Source organism: Carettochelys insculpta, chromosome 14 (assembly GCF_033958435.1).
Source record: "Carettochelys insculpta isolate YL-2023 chromosome 14, ASM3395843v1, whole genome shotgun sequence".
Lineage (NCBI taxonomy): Eukaryota > Metazoa > Chordata > Testudines > Carettochelyidae > Carettochelys > Carettochelys insculpta.
The window spans coordinates 44271203-44288260 of NC_134150.1; the positions used below are offsets into that span (position 1 = coordinate 44271203).

Here is a 17058-nt window from a genome sequence, read left to right on the forward strand (position 1 = left end):
ATCTTGATAGCTAGGTAAACACCAGACTTTTTTTCTTTTTTTATAGACAGTTGGCCTTGTCTTATGAGCCCATTACTGTCTGCAGTGTGCCAGGGAGTGAGACAAAACTGAGATTTTGGCAGCAGTAAAGTTAAAAAAAGCCCATTGCTGTTGAGGCAGCTAAAGTAAACATGTGGGCTTCATACCCTCAAGCTTAAAGCCTTTCACAGCCTCCAAAGCCAGACATTCAGCAATGACTCATATGCTGATGTTAAATCTGTAATGGATCACTTCCTGCTTGGTAGCCAGGGTGCACATCCGCGTCGCAGAGGAAGTTTAAGGATAAGGGATACAGGAGCTGTATCATACTCTTATAAGGAACTTAGAGACCCTAGGGCAGTCAGTATGAAATATTCATTAGCAAAGCAAAGAGCAGTGAGCTGAGACAGTTAACTACTGACATAAATCAGAAAAGTGAGTTGCACATGCATATGTGTTCTGGTGACATTGCAATTATGACTTTGTGTTCTTCGTGAATAGTGAAACAAGCACATCATAGGTGATTTCAATTCACCAGACCTTTTTTGTAAGTCCTATATTCATTTTGAGTTTAAAATAATATGTAAATCTGTGGGAAATGAAAAGATACTTTGCTGCAGGCCCCCATATAAGAACCTGAATGGTTAGGCAAGCAAGTAGGTTTAAAATAAAAGGGACATAGGTCACCTAGAGTTCAATCTCATGGGACATGATGTCAGCAGAGACACTCAGCTGCCTGTTGTATAACCTGCACAGTACATAAAGCAAACAGATGCAGTCTATCTTCTTAGCACCAGGATGAAGAACAACACAATGGCATTTTCTCACAATTATTGCTATTTGCAACGTCATCAGGAAGGACAGGTTTTCAATATTCTGAAGTTAAGAGCATCCCAGAAAACTCCGCAATGGCATCACTGTCATGATGCATATATTGCAGTCTTAGACTTTTATTCCTGTAAATAAATGCTGCATGATTTACTGCTCTGTGCAGTTGTTAGGCTTGGAGGAAAGTGGCAAACTACATGATTGCATCTAACTGCTGCGATGGCTATTTTAAATTTTCATTGTTAAAACTATCGCTTTTCACAGAGGGACTCTGCCAGGGGTTTATTTGGTAGATTTGGGATGGGGGGTTGTTGTTTTGTGTTTGATTTGTATGGTTTTCCAGAGTTTATTTGTCACAAGTTCAGCGCTCTCTTGATGGTGTTACTGAGTATTGATAGTACCTTCCAGCTTCAGGAAGCACATGTATTGAAATAAAACTTCAGCTGCCATCCATGCATCTGTCCCATCCTGTCAGATAAAGAGAAGGAGTTATATTTGTGCTTATGGCATCCTGTGGCTCATTCTTCCCCCTTATGCTCCACATTCTGTAATCTTTTGCCTTCTTCCTGTCTTCATTTGTCCTCTGTGCCCGTGCTTGGCCCAGCTTCTGCGGCAGAGAACAACTTGTGTTAGCATACAGGGTGCTGTCCTTAATGCAACCCAGTTTAGTCTCAGTTTAATAGTGTTTAGTCTCAGTTTAATAGTGGACCTAAGGTATGTTGCTATGTGAACAAGTCATCATGTCTCCATAGCAACCAGCCAGATTGCAGCACACCAGTCTGAGGAGTGGGCTTTTTTTTCCTTTTAGCCTAGGCTTTTTCTTTTGTTACATGTGTTGAAGGGCTCACAATGGGAGGATCCAAGCTGATTGTATGCAGTTTTTCATTTAAATCTCTATGTTGTTGTATAAACAGAAATAAACAGCATGCTACTAGACACACTTTCAAGGCAGACTTGAGGAGAGAGCTTTGAACCAAGGCCCTAGTGTGCCTTACAAATGGACAGAACTGAGACAATTGCATGTTTTGGTGCCTTTCAGACTCTGCTCACAGTTGGGATCCCAGATTCTGACCCACAAATTGGGTGACCTACGGCTATCCCCTGATCTGGGCTCCAAATCACATGCTGCTATCTGAGATCTCGCTTGGGTCAAAATTAGATATTGATTTGATTCTCCTTGTCCATCCCACAGGTTAACATTAGGCATATACCTACCAGCACCCTACAGCTGGGGCAGCAAAGGGCATTGAAGGACAGTTGATTCTGACATTCAGTCACTGGAGTGCTGGGAGATAGAGGCTACGTCTACACGTGCACGCTACATCGAAATAACTTATTTCGATGTAGCGACATCGAAATAGGCTATTTTGATGAATAACGTCTACACGTCCTCCAGGGCTGGCAACGTCGATGTTCAACTTCGACGTTGGGCAGCACCACATCGAAATAGGCACTGTGAGGGAACGTCTACACGCCAAAGTAGCACACATCGAAATAAGGGTGCCAGGAACAGCTGCAGACAGGGTCACAGGGCGGACTCAACAGCAAGCCGCTCCCTTAAAGGGCCCCTCCCAGACACAGTTGCACTAAACAACACAAGATCCACAGAGCCGACAACTGGTTGCAGACCCTGTGCATGCAGCATGGATCCCCAGCTGCCGCAGCAGCAGCCAGAAGCCCTGGGTTAAGGGCTGCTGCACACGATGACCATAGAGCCCCGCAGGGGCTGGAGAGAGAGCGTCTCTCAACCCCTCAGCTGATGGCCGCCATGGCGGACCCCGCTATTTCTATGTTGCAGGACGCGGATCGTCTACACGTGCCCTACTTCGACGTTCAACTTCGAAGTAGGGTGCTATTCCCATCCTCTCATGGGGTTAGCGACTTCGATATCTCACCACCTAACGTCGATTTCAACTTCGAAATAGCGCCCAACACGTGTAGCCGTGACGGGCGCTATTTCGAAGTTGGCACCACTACTTCGAAGTAGCGTGCACATGTAGACACAGCCAGAGAGGCGAGAGAAAGAGGGGTGGTAAGAGAATAGGTGTATTTCAGAATGATCGTAGAAAGTACAAAACTAACTGCAGAAGGAGGAAGAAATAAACAAGTAAAATGCAAACACTAACTCTGAATAGTAAAATGTTATTCTGCTTCTTTATTCATTTAAATCTCATTGCCATTGCATTAGCTTGGGAGATGAGAACAAATAAAGAACGTGTCTGTGTAGGAATGCAAAGTGAGCAGGATGAGAATGTGATGCTAGCAGCTCACTGGTCAGGCAGTCTGTGCAAAGAGGTGGGCAAGATGACATGCAAGTGCAAGGAGACTTATTTTTCTTTGTGGTGGGAAGCAGAAGGGGAAGTATATCCTTATCCTCTGATCTAAAGTTGAACTGGGTCTTTCCATAATATAGTGTCTATAAATTGATCATGGCCTTCCTTCTCATACCTTTTGACAGTCAACGAAACATATGCCCTCCCATTGGCTCAAAGGATAAACTTCTGGCATACTTAAGCCAAAAATATTTCATAAACGTAAGTTGAAATTTTCATCCCAGAAACATACCATTTGACTACAGTTCAATAGGGCATTGTACAACAATGCTATAGTACATTCTAGCCCTTCTGGTTAGAGCCTTTCTGTGTTTGTACCATGTGTTAGGGAATGAACATTGTTATTCACACTGCACTATCCCTCTCTCTCTCTCTCTCTCTCTCTCTCTCACACACACACACACACACACAGAGTGACCATTCTTGACATTCAAAGCTGAACCTGCATTGGTAGATGTATTGAAATAAAATTTCAGCTGCCATCCAGGCCCAACCGTGCATAGGCTGGGCCTGTGTTTGTACTGTACATGTTCTCATATAGGCAAGTACTTGGTAAGGTGACTTGCCCTCCACAAGCAGCAGAGATCAGTTCTGCTTTGTGCATAAAATTACAGCAAACAAGCCTCAAATAACACAGGACACTTTCATAATTGATTTATGCAGGGGCTCTGAAAGTTCTATTACCTTTTGTTTAGCTCAGGGGGCCTGACTCTGTGCAATCCATTGCTGAAACTAATTACAAGATATAATTAAACTGTGACACTAAGATATTATACCGTTAGTTTACTAATGACACCACGAAGCTGTACCACCAGCACAGGACAGTGATTATGCTTCATTCATTATTTATCCTTTTGCTAAATGAGACAATGACATTTTCAAAAATTACTTTGAGGTTTCTTAATTGTCGGCATCAGGATGGACTAGAAGGAGCTCTCCTTCCTCTTAGTTACTTATCCAAACCTCAGAAGTATTATTAGCAAAAATAAATAAAGAAATAAAATACAATATATTGCCTTTCTGGTGGTTGTTGGTTTTTCTGAGACAAGCATTGTAGCACTCAGTAAGCATGTATGCCAAGCAGCGGGTTCTGGTGACGTAGTAGCATCACTGGAAAGATAGCTGCTCTTGCCCTGATATACCATACAGCCTCAGTTAGTCTGGATACTTTAAATACAAAAGTAATGCCAAGTTCTGAGTGGTTTGATATGAACTGACAAAAAACTATCCCACCCCTTCCCTTGGGATACTTAGATTTTATTTTCAGCTCTGACTTTTCTTTTAATATTTCATTTGTACCTCATTGATCAGTATATGGCTTTCTCTATTAACATTAGTAATAATGGAAGCCTTTATGTACAAGAAACTATAACATCAAATAGAAATGCTGTAGTTGGCAGAAAAATGGGCTGGTGCTGCTCCCATGCTGGTGATTTGTATGTCTGTCCATCTTCCATTCTTTGTTATTGGTATTGGTATTCCAGTAGCATTCATGCTGTACTAGTTACTGTACAAATAAAGAAACCAACCAGAAGACAAAGAATTCATTATCTTACAAGGTAAGCAATGTATCAGGGATGGGAAATAGGTAGACACACAAAATATGCCAGTTGTAAACTTATTAATATGTTTTTCATTGTTGTCAATAAATATCAAGGCCCTGATTCTGCAAAACACTTCAGCACATGTTTAAATTACTCTGAAATTAATTATACTTAAGCTTGTGCTTAAAAGTCAAACATCTACTTAAACACTTTGCTGAAGCAGGCCCTAACTAGGTTGACGTGGGCTATCTTTCTCCTTATGTCCTTTAGGGTGCATGAGTTAGGGGCATAGACTGAAAAATGGGAGCTGAGCATATTGCTTTCAGTTGTTTTCCCAGCCTGGAACATGACACAGGCTCTCAATTTTTCCTCTTACAATAGCTTATGCTACCATGAGTCAACTGGCTGACAAGCACTGTACTCCAAAATTAGGCTGGGAACTGGAATTCTGCCTTTTGACACTCGAGGCTTGGATTCCTTGGACACAGTTTATTTGCAATTGTTCCAGCTCTGTGTACTAAGCCTGTTTTATTATGCTGTCATTTATCACATACTCAAAACAAGAAAAGATTCACTCATACTCTGCAATTTCATGTGTTTGATGCTTGGCGGGTTTTTTTTTTTCCCTTCTCTCTTCCCCATCTTCCTTCCCTTTCCCCCCGACACTCCCTTCAGCTACTCATCAGGGTCAGAGATCCTACAAGGTGCATTTGGCTTTGCATGGCCACTAACCTCTCAGTAACCCCACTGGTAATGCAATCTTCTTGTTTTCATCAGAGGCACTACTGGACGGCTTAAGGCAAGGTTTAATTTCTTCTGAGTGTAATGGCATCCGGCATATATAATTACGCTATTTTCTCTCCTGTGCTGATTAAATACGATTTACCCAAAGAACTAGATGATGAATATTTGAGTAGAGTGTGTTGAACCAATAGCTGGTAAAATAGCCACAATAAATAAACTTGTAAAGGGGAGGGAAAGAAAGTCTTATGAATCTGTTAGGTAACGTTAGCAGGTGCAAGAGGAAGGAAAATGAGATTAATACTGAATGCAGTAGAATACTCCCAATTTCTTTTTAAAGAAAAAACGTGCTGAAAACTTACCCTTAAATCAGGATTTCTTTCACCATCAGCCAGTTGAGTCAGAAACATTGTCACATTAGTATTTTCTATTGTTCTTTGTGCATAACAGGAACTAGTTTTTATATTGCACAGCACTGAGATTTAACTCTACTTAGTTTGTCTCTGTAACACCTTGGCTACGTCTACACGTGCAGCCAACATCGAAATAGCTTATTTCGATGTTGCGACATCGAAATAGTCTATTTCGATGAATAACGTCTACACGTCCTCCAAGGCCAGCAACGTCGATGTTCAACTTCGACGTTGCTCAGCCCAACATCGAAATAGGCGCAGCGAGGGAACGTCTACACGTCAAAGTAGCACACATCGAAATAGGGATGCCAGGCACAGCTGCAGACAGGGTCACAGGGCGGACTCAACAGCAAGCCGCTCCCTTAAAGGGCCCCTCCCAGACACAGTTGCACTAAACAACACAAGATACACAGAGCTGACAACTGGTTGCAGACCCTGTGCCTGCAGCATAGATCCCCAGCTGCCGCAGAAGCAGCCAGAAGCCCTGGGCTAAGGGCTGCTGCCCACGGTGACCATAGAGCCCCGCAGGGGCTGGAGAGAGAGCATCTCTCAACCCCCCAGCTGATGGCCGCCATGGAGGACCCAGCAATTTCGACGTTGCGGGACGCGGATCGTCTACACTGTCCCTACTTCGACGTTGAACATCGAAGTAGGGCGCTATTCCTATCTCCTCATGAGGTTAGCGACTTCGACGTCTCGCCGCCTAACGTCGAAGTTGGTGCCGCTACTTCGAAGTAGCGTGCACGTGTAGACGCAGCCCTTAAGTGCAAATTGTAAGAAGGGGTTAGTTTATTCATCCCACAGAGTTTTTCTTTGGTTAAATTGAGTATAGGACACAGTTTTTCAGACACTGAAAACATCATCTTAAGCAGAATTGCCAAATGCAGATCAATTTCAGGTTCTGGCCAGCAATGTGTATTTTAGCAGTGCAGGCAGAACGGTGACCTTTACAGAAGACCCCTGGATGTGAGCAGCCCTAGAAGCACATTAAGAATCAGAAAGGCAGTCTGCCTCCTGGTTCCCTGTTCCTTGGAGAGAGGAGAGGAGGGGATGTGCATATCCTGTTCCAGGTGCATACATTGCCTGGTGTGACAACACTGCTTGGTATGATTGGGAGAGCAGGCTGGACCTACTCCTTGCCTTTTCTTCTCCAGTTCTCTCTCAGGTATGCAGGAGTAGCTGCAGCAGCCCTGAGGGAGCTGCTTCTCGTTCTCTACCATGCAGGAAGCTGGCACAGGCAAGCCAGGAGGGCTCCCTTTCCCACCACACAGATGAATATTTAGTAATCCCAGTGTGATTCTCTCTCCCATGTACTAGTAACCTGTTCCTTCCCCTGACAACTTGCTTTGGAGAGAGTCTCATCTCTGTTCCTCATCAGCACAGAATCCTCCTCTACACCAACACATAAATGAGCTTTCAAGCATCCCATGAATCTAAAGTTGTGTCACGTGAATCTGTGCTTGGGGCCGAGCTTGACAGTGTGAGGTGTGTGCTCAGATTTGGGTGGTTTGGGTGTTCAAAGGGACAGGTTGGTGCTGGTGAGTAGTAGAAGCAGCCAGTGGAGCTGACTGAAAATGAAGGGGTGAGATGAGGGAGAGCGTTAGGGAGACACATTTTTCACAAACAAAAATTCCTTGTGTCTCATTTTTGAAAACTCAACAAAAAATTCTACTGGTCATCCCAATTTATACTCTTGGGTTTGAAGACTAGGCTGTTTGGCCCCAGGCTACTAATTCTGTATGAATGAAAATAGATATAAAATGGCAGCTGTACAATGTGGGTGCTTCTGTGATGGCTGTACACACACTGGCCTGAGCTTGAGGAGATTAAGGGGCCAGTAGTGGGCCCAGATGTCCCACTCGTCGAGACCGGCAGCATATGCTCCAATTACAGGAAGTGTTGAAAAGGAAGCAACCCGAAGTGGGGAGGAGGGAGGAGGAGCCTGTCTTAAGTGTTCCTCAGAAGGTTGATGCAGACACCTCCCTGGGGGAATAAGAGTCTGGCTGGAGCTGATGGTTTGGTTACCTTTTCTTTTTTTCCTTACATAGGACTGGAGGTTGGTGGAGAAAAATAGCTGGTAGGAAGTGACCATGGGAGGGTAACTTGGAGGGCATCTTTGGGGGCCAGAGACTGTTGAGCTTCCTAGAGCCCTGGGTGACAGTGGGCAGTCCTAGGCTCCCCTACCAATCACCCATCTTACTGGAGGTACCGCCGAGTAAATGAGGGCCTGGCCTGCAAGACTTATCCATATGAGGGAGGCACTACAGATGCTGACCACTAGGCCACCTGATTTACTGAGGACTTTTTTTAGAGCTTCACACTTAGCTGTTTATAAACCCTGGTTTACGTAGCATACTATCTTTCAATGTGATCTGTCTCTCTGCCACAGAAAGGACCGTCCTTTGCCCAAATTCCTGTTCTGCAGCAGATGTTATGGGGGTCATATTTCCACTGCAGGGAATTGGAAAGGAGCTAGATTGAGATTCCTTCCCAATATTTAAGAGCATTTTACTTTTCTTACCCCTTTTTTTTAGTACAGTAGCAGCTGTTGGCAACTTTCCCTTCTTATTCTCAGGCTTGTTTGAGTCACAGCACGTGAGAAAAGAACAGGCAATTCCCAGAATTCTCGGGATTCCCTGTCATTTCCCATGTGCTGAAAATAAGCAAATGCTTATATATCTGAAGAATGTGCTCTTGGAAATACACAACTTCTTTAATTTCTCTGGGCTGATACCTCTGGAGCAGAGGAACATAGTGAACCCTTATGGATGTCCCTAAAATCCTCCTGTGTCCTAATTCATTGATAACAGCTTTTTGTCCTCCAAAAATTAAAATCCAAGTTTGGTGCCTCCATGAGCAAGGCAGAATATGGAACTAAAGAGGTTCATAAATATAGGAAAGAAGGTGAGCCATCAATGCACTCTTCTTCAGCAGTAAGTTGATATGTATAGCAAAGGGTCATCTTTTGGACTGGTATTGCATCTCCTTTCTGTTACCTCTTCCTCAGTGTTTGCATACCACCTGTGTATTTTAGACACCTCTACCTTCTTTCTCGCCACTAATTCTACTTTTTATTTTACTCTTTGTTCTGAGTTTCCAACAACATTATGTTTAACCTTTCAATTCAGCTTGTTTTTTTTTAGATTAAACCTTGTGCTCCATTTCTAATCTCCTTTACGTTTAATATTTTTGTTCGATTCTCTAATGCTGTCTTCCCTGACTAGAGGCTTGTCAAAAAGCAGAGGAATTATTTAAGATCGTCCATTCCTGGATAACTAGGTTTAAATATGAAATTGGGCCAATGAAAATGTAGGCCAAACATTTCCTAATGCTTAAGTCTATTAAGTTGTAAAATAGTCTCACAAGGGACAAGACAGAAACTTTATCTCTGAGTAATTTAAATCAACTAGATAAAATATTGGAGAATACACTGGAGAGAACAATCATACATTTGCAGGCCATCAACATGGTGAGAAAATAGACCTTTGCCATCTCCAGTTGGTATGATTTCAACACAGAGATTGTTGTCCTTCCATCTTGAAGGATATATAATTTGTTACTCTCGTTTTCTGTGAAAAATGGAAGAGAAATGTTCAGAGAATCTGTCCTTTGAGAAATATTCAAACTAAGAACTTCCAGGTCATAGCAGTAATGTCATTTGGATGGCTCTCTTGAGCTCAAATTTTTCTTACTGCGACTATGGGAGCAAGACAGTTCAATGGCATACCAGACCCTGTGCAATTGGAGAGGGCAGAAGGCTCACCATTTTCTGAGACTTCATTTAACACAAGTTCCAGAAGCAAGGTGGGTTAGTGAAGATCAAGATAATTCCAAATCTGAATAAGGAGGTGTCCAAAATCATCCTCCCATTAAACTAAGCCGTACTGCCTTAAATGTTTGGGATAGCACGAATGGAGTGAACACCAGCCTGCCAGTGTCAGACTCAGAAATTATTTCAGCTGGGGTTAACTTCCAGCAGCTCCTCCTCGAACATAATGTGTGGGGCATTCCAGAGAAATTACTTCCAGCTCAGCTTGTGCGTTTCCTTGTAAGTCAGAAAGTACTGTTTCCAAGATGAGCAGTTTTAACCAAGCTACGACATCCCATAATCAGATATGAGAATCAGATATGGGAACAGAATGCAGTAGGCCCTTCCATTCAGGCCATTTAGACTGAGTGTGAGTTGTTTGCATGTAACCTCAAAGGTGTCCTTCTCTAACTCTTTCCAGCCCTCTGTTTTACCTCCTGGGGTTCACTTCTGTTGTCAAAATTGCAGCCTCTGCCCCCCAGGCCCCAGTTTTCACACACACCACCCCGAGTGAATTCCAAGACTCTAAATATAGGTCACCCTTGGGCAATTAGGAGAGAGCTCCTGGTTTTGAAAGATATGCAGCAGGCAAGAAGCCCAATTTCCAAATTAGTTGTCAGGTGATATAATGTTTGGCCTCAGTCAGTATGACTGACAGGGGGCCTATGTGTCCGCAGATACATTATTTAAACATGTTGAGATACGAGATCTTCTGCACTAATTACTTCGAAGGCTATATTAATCACAAGACACTTTAATACCCGATCAATACTTGCATTTGTCAACGACCTTGTAAATCATCTGCACATTAAGTCTGCTGTGTGGCAAAAGCAGCGTCTGAAGTCTTTGGGGGTGAAACCGGTTTGGGATGAGGTCCTTCTGACCCACTGCAGCTCAGCAGTGTGCATTTAGTGAATTTTCAGATGGACTGGTGAAAGTGCAATTAACAAAATAGAGTGAAGGTCAGGCGAGGTGGTTTAGTTATTGTTGCCATATAATCATATTCTAACCACAATAGTAGTGCTTTATAATGTGAGTTTGGGAATAGGTGTACTGGTGAGCTGATTGTACTGCACTCAGAAGCTAAGGAAATGGACCTGGCAAGAGGTCGTTGACACATTTTCAAGTGCTTGATGGCTGCCTTGTGACAACTCATGCTAGAACACACATGTGCAGCTCCTACTACATTTCTAGGCTAGGGGTGTGAATCTTGCCATTAAAGTATGGATCCTAATACAGCTCAGATTTGGGGAATGTGAATCTTGGTACTTTCCTAAGGGCAAAAGAAGAAGAAAAAATAACTCTTTGAAATAAGGTGAGACACTACTCTCAAATAACCGTTTAGGCAGCATTCAGTGGGGGCAAGCAGATGGGCAATATTTTATCTTTATATAACTCACTGAGCTGGAAAAAAAGGAATAGACAGGATGAGAAATTCCAGGTGCATTATGATGTCATATTTAGCTGGAAGTGCCATTTTAAATCTTGTATAGAGATGGACCACAATGGATACAGGTTTTATGGATAAATAAGTTATTGCTGTTTGAGCAGGTATTTCACATATTCCAAACTGGGCGTATTGCTACAACTGGTAATAGCTCACTTACTTGTAAAATGGTAAAGGATGTGAGAACCCGTTTTTTAATCCCACCAATGATATCCCCATTTACCAAGTGTGCTTACTTCTGTAAATTGAAGAGGTATGAGTTAGTGTGAGTGGATTATAAAAGTCTCATGACAGTTAATTTCTGCTGGAGAGAGTAGACCTCATATTGTAAATTGATTTCATATACTTCATCCCCATACTGCTCATTTCAGTCCTTTCCCAGTCTTCAGTTTTTAGACCAATGAGACCAGCATCCCTGTATTACGTTCTCCATCTCTTCTGGCACAGGCTCTGATCTCACCAAGACAACCTTCATTTGGAGCAGTGCTATGCTTTCCACATCATGGGCACATCTGTTCACAAAGTTATGATGATGGCACGTGGAACCCTCTTTCCATGCTTTCCTGGAAGTGTGTGTTTTGCTCTTTCTCTGTAAGGTTTCTCTTCAGATCCTTTTCTGTAGAAGCCCCTTGAGAAAAGCTTTATTCTGTATGATACAAAAAATACCTTCTTCCAATCCAGCTTTGTTCCTGTCATGCAGCACTGCTGTCAACTCTGAAGCTGCTCAGCTGCAGAGAGAGGTGAGTTCAGTGCTTTCTCTCTACTCTCAGGCCATTTTTCTGTGCTCCTTTTTTATTATTTTATTTTATTTGTGGTCCCTGTCATTCTGCCGGGGCAAAGGGGTAAAGAGATCTGACACTAAGTGCGGGGAAATGCTGTATCTGGAATCTATCTTCCAGACGGCAAAAGAATAAAAATTCATGGCAGGACAGCCGCTGCTGACACGTTCCCAAAGACATATTGCAGGTAGCATTATTTATTGTGGCACAGAGTTCATAGCAGTGCTACCTCAAAGCACCCTGAGAGATCCTAAAAAGCCCATCTCCCATCAGGTAAGGCAGATTTATGATGGCTGCTGGTGGAGGGGGTCAGGCAGCACAATGCAGGAAGCAAGCTTCTTGCTGAAAGCTTGGCTTCTCTCTGACGTATTCAGTGCAGTTTGATTGGTTCAAAGGAGGACTTTAGTCGGTAATGTTGACCATAAAATTGCAGTGACATGCTGCCTTAGATAAGGAGTGCTGATGGGAGGGGGCAGGGAGAGTTCTGGGTGGAGAAACACTGGGGGCTAGTGCCTGTGTTCGTACTTGTGGTAAATGTCCAGGAAAATACTAGTTGGGGATGGGGGCGCACGCGCACACACACACACACACACACACACACACACAGAGCTATACTTCCCTGGCTAGAGGGGAAACACATACACACAGATAGCTATATTCCCTTGGCTGGAGGGGAAACACACACACACACACACAGAGCTATACTCCCCTGGCTAGAGGGGAAACACACACACACACACATACACCCAAACAAAGCAATACTCCCCTGACTGGAGAGGAAACACACACACATACACAGCTATATTTCCCTCGTTGGAGGGGAAGCACACACACACATACAAAACTATACCCCCTAGCTAGAGAGAAACACACACACACACACACACACACAGAGCTATACTCCTCTGGCTGGAGGGGAAACACACACACACATGCACACACACACAAAGCTATACTCCCCTGGCTGGAGGAGAAACACACCCACTGATCTCAGCACAGAATAATATGCTAAAACCTTACCTGAGCAAGTTGACCTCACTGCTCTCTAAAATAGAGAAGAGAAAAGGCTTTTACTTACAAATTCAGTGAGCTTGAGCAGGTATTTAATAGGCTTGTCATCAGCAAGATTAAGATTATGTTATTCCAGCATGCATAGAGCTAACCAGCCTTTTAAGTATGGCACCCACAGAGTGACAGGGCTGTCAGTCTGTGAGCCAAGGCTTCAGGATAGCATCTGCAGTAAAGGGTCAGGGTAAGTGGCAGATTCACTGGGATCCACAGCATGGTTAATGGGTGCAAAATTTCAACATAACCTCAGTGGTTAGAGCTTGATTTCATATGAGCCCAAGCCAGAACTCCATCCTTATGGTGTCAGAGTTATATCAATGGGTCAGCCGTGGTTCTGGCATGGCTTCCACCTTGCCTACAGACAGCTGATGTTTTGTATCTCCACTGAGAAAGCTTTGTAAGAAAACTGTTGGATTGTCCTAAATTAGGACTAAAGCAATTGGAAAGGTTTGACATGCAGCTCAGAACTCACCTCTGTAAGGTCATAGGTGACAGAGCAATGGCATACAGGGCCTCTCCTTTCTAGGCTACTAATCTGAATCTCAAGTAAAGTGGTAGAAAATCCAGGTTTGCCATCTAATGATGTTCAATGATATACGTGAAATTAAATTTGGAGGGAGGCTCTCAGATCAGCTCCTAAAGCATAGAGTACCCCATAGAGTAACATAGGTGCTCACCTCAGAACTCACCACCGCTGCTGTCTCCAATTAACTGGATGTGCTAGGAGACAGGACAATAGTGAAGAGATAACCCTCTTCATTTTCACTTTAAACCAATTTTTACTGAAAAATTCCCAAGTTATAAAAAAAATTTATTCATTTTTTCTGATTTTTCACCTTTTTGTTGACTCTAGGGAATTAATTTGCATTCACAGAATTAAATGGCAATTTCCACTGACAATCCATATTGTTTCAAAGAGAGTGAAGTACACTGTGTAACTTTGGTTCTGTGTAGAGCTTGGGGAAGGGTTGGCTAATACCCTTATTCAGGAAGATATCCTGTGCAGGATTTTAAACTTCAGAGACATTAAAGATTGTAATGGTCATCAGGAGAAAAGATCCATACCTGTGTTCTCTCAAACGATCTAAATATATGACAGCTGCCCCACTGCACATTACAAGCATTCTGAACACAGCTTCCTGAGTCTGGTTGATTATTTTATTTTTTTCACTGCAATTTAAATGAAAGGAAGAAGGTTCCTTATCTGTAAAAGAACCCTGACACAGGTAGAGATCAACCAAATCCACTCCCCAACAACAAAAACTGAAGAATGTTAACCAGGCAGGGATTCAAAACAACAGCATCAATTCCTTCCTAACACACCATCTCAGCCATACCCTCCCAAACAGTCTTTGCACCATGTTCAGGAGATCAAAAGATCCGGGTTTTTCCAAAAGAAAAAGTATTTAGCAGGAGGAATTAATATCTCAGTACTTCTTTTTCTTCACTGGAAATTTGTGGGTACCATTTCAGTCAAGGGTACTCTGAACAGCAAGAGCCTTGCAGTCATCTGTCTTCCTCTCCCTCTCTTCCCATGTTACTACAAATACAGTTCTAAGTCCAATGATTCGGTTTCTTTCATGTGTATCTGGCTGGCATCCATCACCTTTTTTAGTAACTTATTGTAAAAATTGTCCCTTTTCAGATTTCTGAGCTGGAATATGTCACATAAACACCTGTGGCACAAAGCCATAGAACATGTTAAAAATTTGGAGAAAGTTGACAATCTCATTGTGACAGCATAGAATCCAAATGGTCACTTTGCCCACTATGCTACACAGTCCTTCCTGAGAGAGCTGTTGTTGACCCCTTGAGGTCTAAGACCTGCCCCCACTGATACTCAAGGGGTGAAAGCTAAGTGAATGTTTTCCTAGTCTCCTTTTTTTTCCAGGCCAACTGGAGGTTTATCAGGGACATGGGCTGCTTTCTAGCTTCATAAACCTCTTAGGTTATTCAGACTCATGATTCTCTTATTCAGCTGTCTGTGCTTTACGTTGGGATGACTAATCCCTCAGTGTGACTGGTGGAAGCTGCAGTATTGATTTCTGTGTCTCTCTAAACCTCAGTTGTGTTCGACACTTGTTAGACATCTGAAGGAATATCCACTAGGCTCTGGGAGCAATTTGAGTGCCAAACTCAATAAGCTGCACTTGAGAGAAGTTTCCATAAGGTTGCTGGGCCAGCCGATAGAAAGGATTTAAGAAAGAAAGAAAGGGGAAAAAAAGAAGAAAAGAAAGAAAGAAAAGCTCTTTCTCCCAGTAAACTCTTTAAGGAGTTAAACCAGCAAGGCACCTTTGTCTCACGCTCCTATCATTAATAAAAGAGCACTTTTGTCAACCTCACTCAGGCGATTTGAAGGTCCACTAGAGGACATGCCTGCATCATCTGGGGTGTGTTTGATACTCTGTGTGTGTCTGTGCAGTTGTGTGTACTTATGGGATGGCAGGTGGCAAGTGTATGCAAGCAGCCTACTGTCTGTGAGAGTGAGCGGGCCTCTCTATCTTGTGCTAAGGAAGGTCCAGGATAGAATCTAATTACCAGTTAGTTTCTTAATCAGGAATCAAATATTGATCTTTTTTCTTTGAAGTCCACTTCTTTAGTTTGCAGCTGTGAGCTCCAAAAGCTCCCTGAGTATGCTAACCAGCTCCCAAGGATGCTCTCATGTTCATTGTTCTCCTTGGCAGTTAGTGACATGTTTGAGCTGGAGTGGCCTGGTGCCCAACCTGGAATGTCTTTTGTCCTACCCATGTGGTTACTAAGAAGAAGATTACTGTCTTCCGCTTGCATGTTTCATGTGTTGACCTCATGAATGAACTGCTCCTTTATGTGAAGGGAGTGAGCTGGCGGATGGAAAGGAGAGGAATAAGGACACAGGAGGATGCTGGGAAAGATAAGTACTCTGACTTGTGGTGAGAGGATGCAGGAGGGAATTTTGCATATTTTATGTAAAGCAAAACTCTGTCAGGACTGGCGGTAGGTTCTGCTGTGAGGGCTGGGGACTGGACTTGATGACCTCTCAAAGTCCCTTCCAGTTCCATATGACTATGACACTCTGATACCTCTCTGTGTTGTATCGCTTTCCCCTTCTCATCTTTCTCTTTGTTAACTATTTGCTCTCAAGAAAGGGGTTGTATCTTCCTTTGTATTTGGAAAATGCCTTGCATGTTTTGAGTGCTACCCTGGTATAAATAATGTAAATAATAAAACCACAAGCCAACCCCTATGTCACTCCCAACTGTGTTCATAATAAATACCTAGCACTTACACAATGATTTCAGCTATTCTCAAATTAATCCCATATGCCCCAGGAGGTTAGTGGTAGTAGTTCCATTTTACAGATCTGAAAACAGAGACATGGAGATATTAAATGATTCATCTGAGGCAATGAAGGGAGTTGGCAACCACAGCAGGATTAGCACTCAGAAGCACTTTGCTTCGAAACACGTGCACAGTCCAGCAGATCACACTACCTTGCCTTCATCTCAGCAGGCTTTTAATGTAATTGAGAAGTCAGCAAGATTTACCATAGCTCTTAAAAGGATCTTTGTTAGAAGAATGAGTGTTACTTGTCTCCCACTTCTGTTTATTAAGCCAGATTTCTGCTCCACTAATAGAGGTTTAGCAGGCTGACCTACACTGTACCACACCAATCTAAATAAATGATTGTTGTCTTACCTTTTTAAAGAACATACCAACTGCGATCCAACCTAACAAAACCAGAGAATTTCAAGTGACGCCTAGCGCTCTAACCACATAATTTAAAAATAAAATCTAAAGAAATAGCAAGGCAAATTGAAAGAAAAATATTAATTAATGTATCTACTTCTTGTGAAGATGCCTGGTTCCTTTAACGTGATATCACTGTCTCCTGATAGAAAGCCCAAAGCCAAAAGTTTTGGTCAATTCTATCTCAATGAGAATTTAGGCAAGAGACCAAACAACACAATTTATTATATTTAAAAAAATAAAAACTAAGCATACATGAATACCTAAGCAGCACTTGCAATATAAACTGAGAAAGCCAGAACAAAAAAGCAGTCAAGTAGCACCTCACGGACTAACAAAATAATTTATTAGGT

The 17058-nt window shown here is 42.8% G+C and overlaps 1 long non-coding RNA gene across 1 annotated transcript in view; it reads right to left on the reverse strand.

The window, feature by feature from the left end:
- Nucleotides 1-10463: 10463 nt before the first annotated feature.
- Nucleotides 10464-17058, reverse strand: part of LOC142020862 (uncharacterized) — a 55262-nt gene continuing 48667 nt past the window's right edge. Inside the window, exons 2-3 of the long non-coding RNA XR_012647526.1 lie at nucleotides 12932-12956; nucleotides 10464-11778 (exon numbers count right to left, since the gene is read on the reverse strand). This is a non-coding gene — a long non-coding RNA (uncharacterized LOC142020862). The remainder of the gene's footprint in view (nucleotides 11779-12931; nucleotides 12957-17058) is intronic.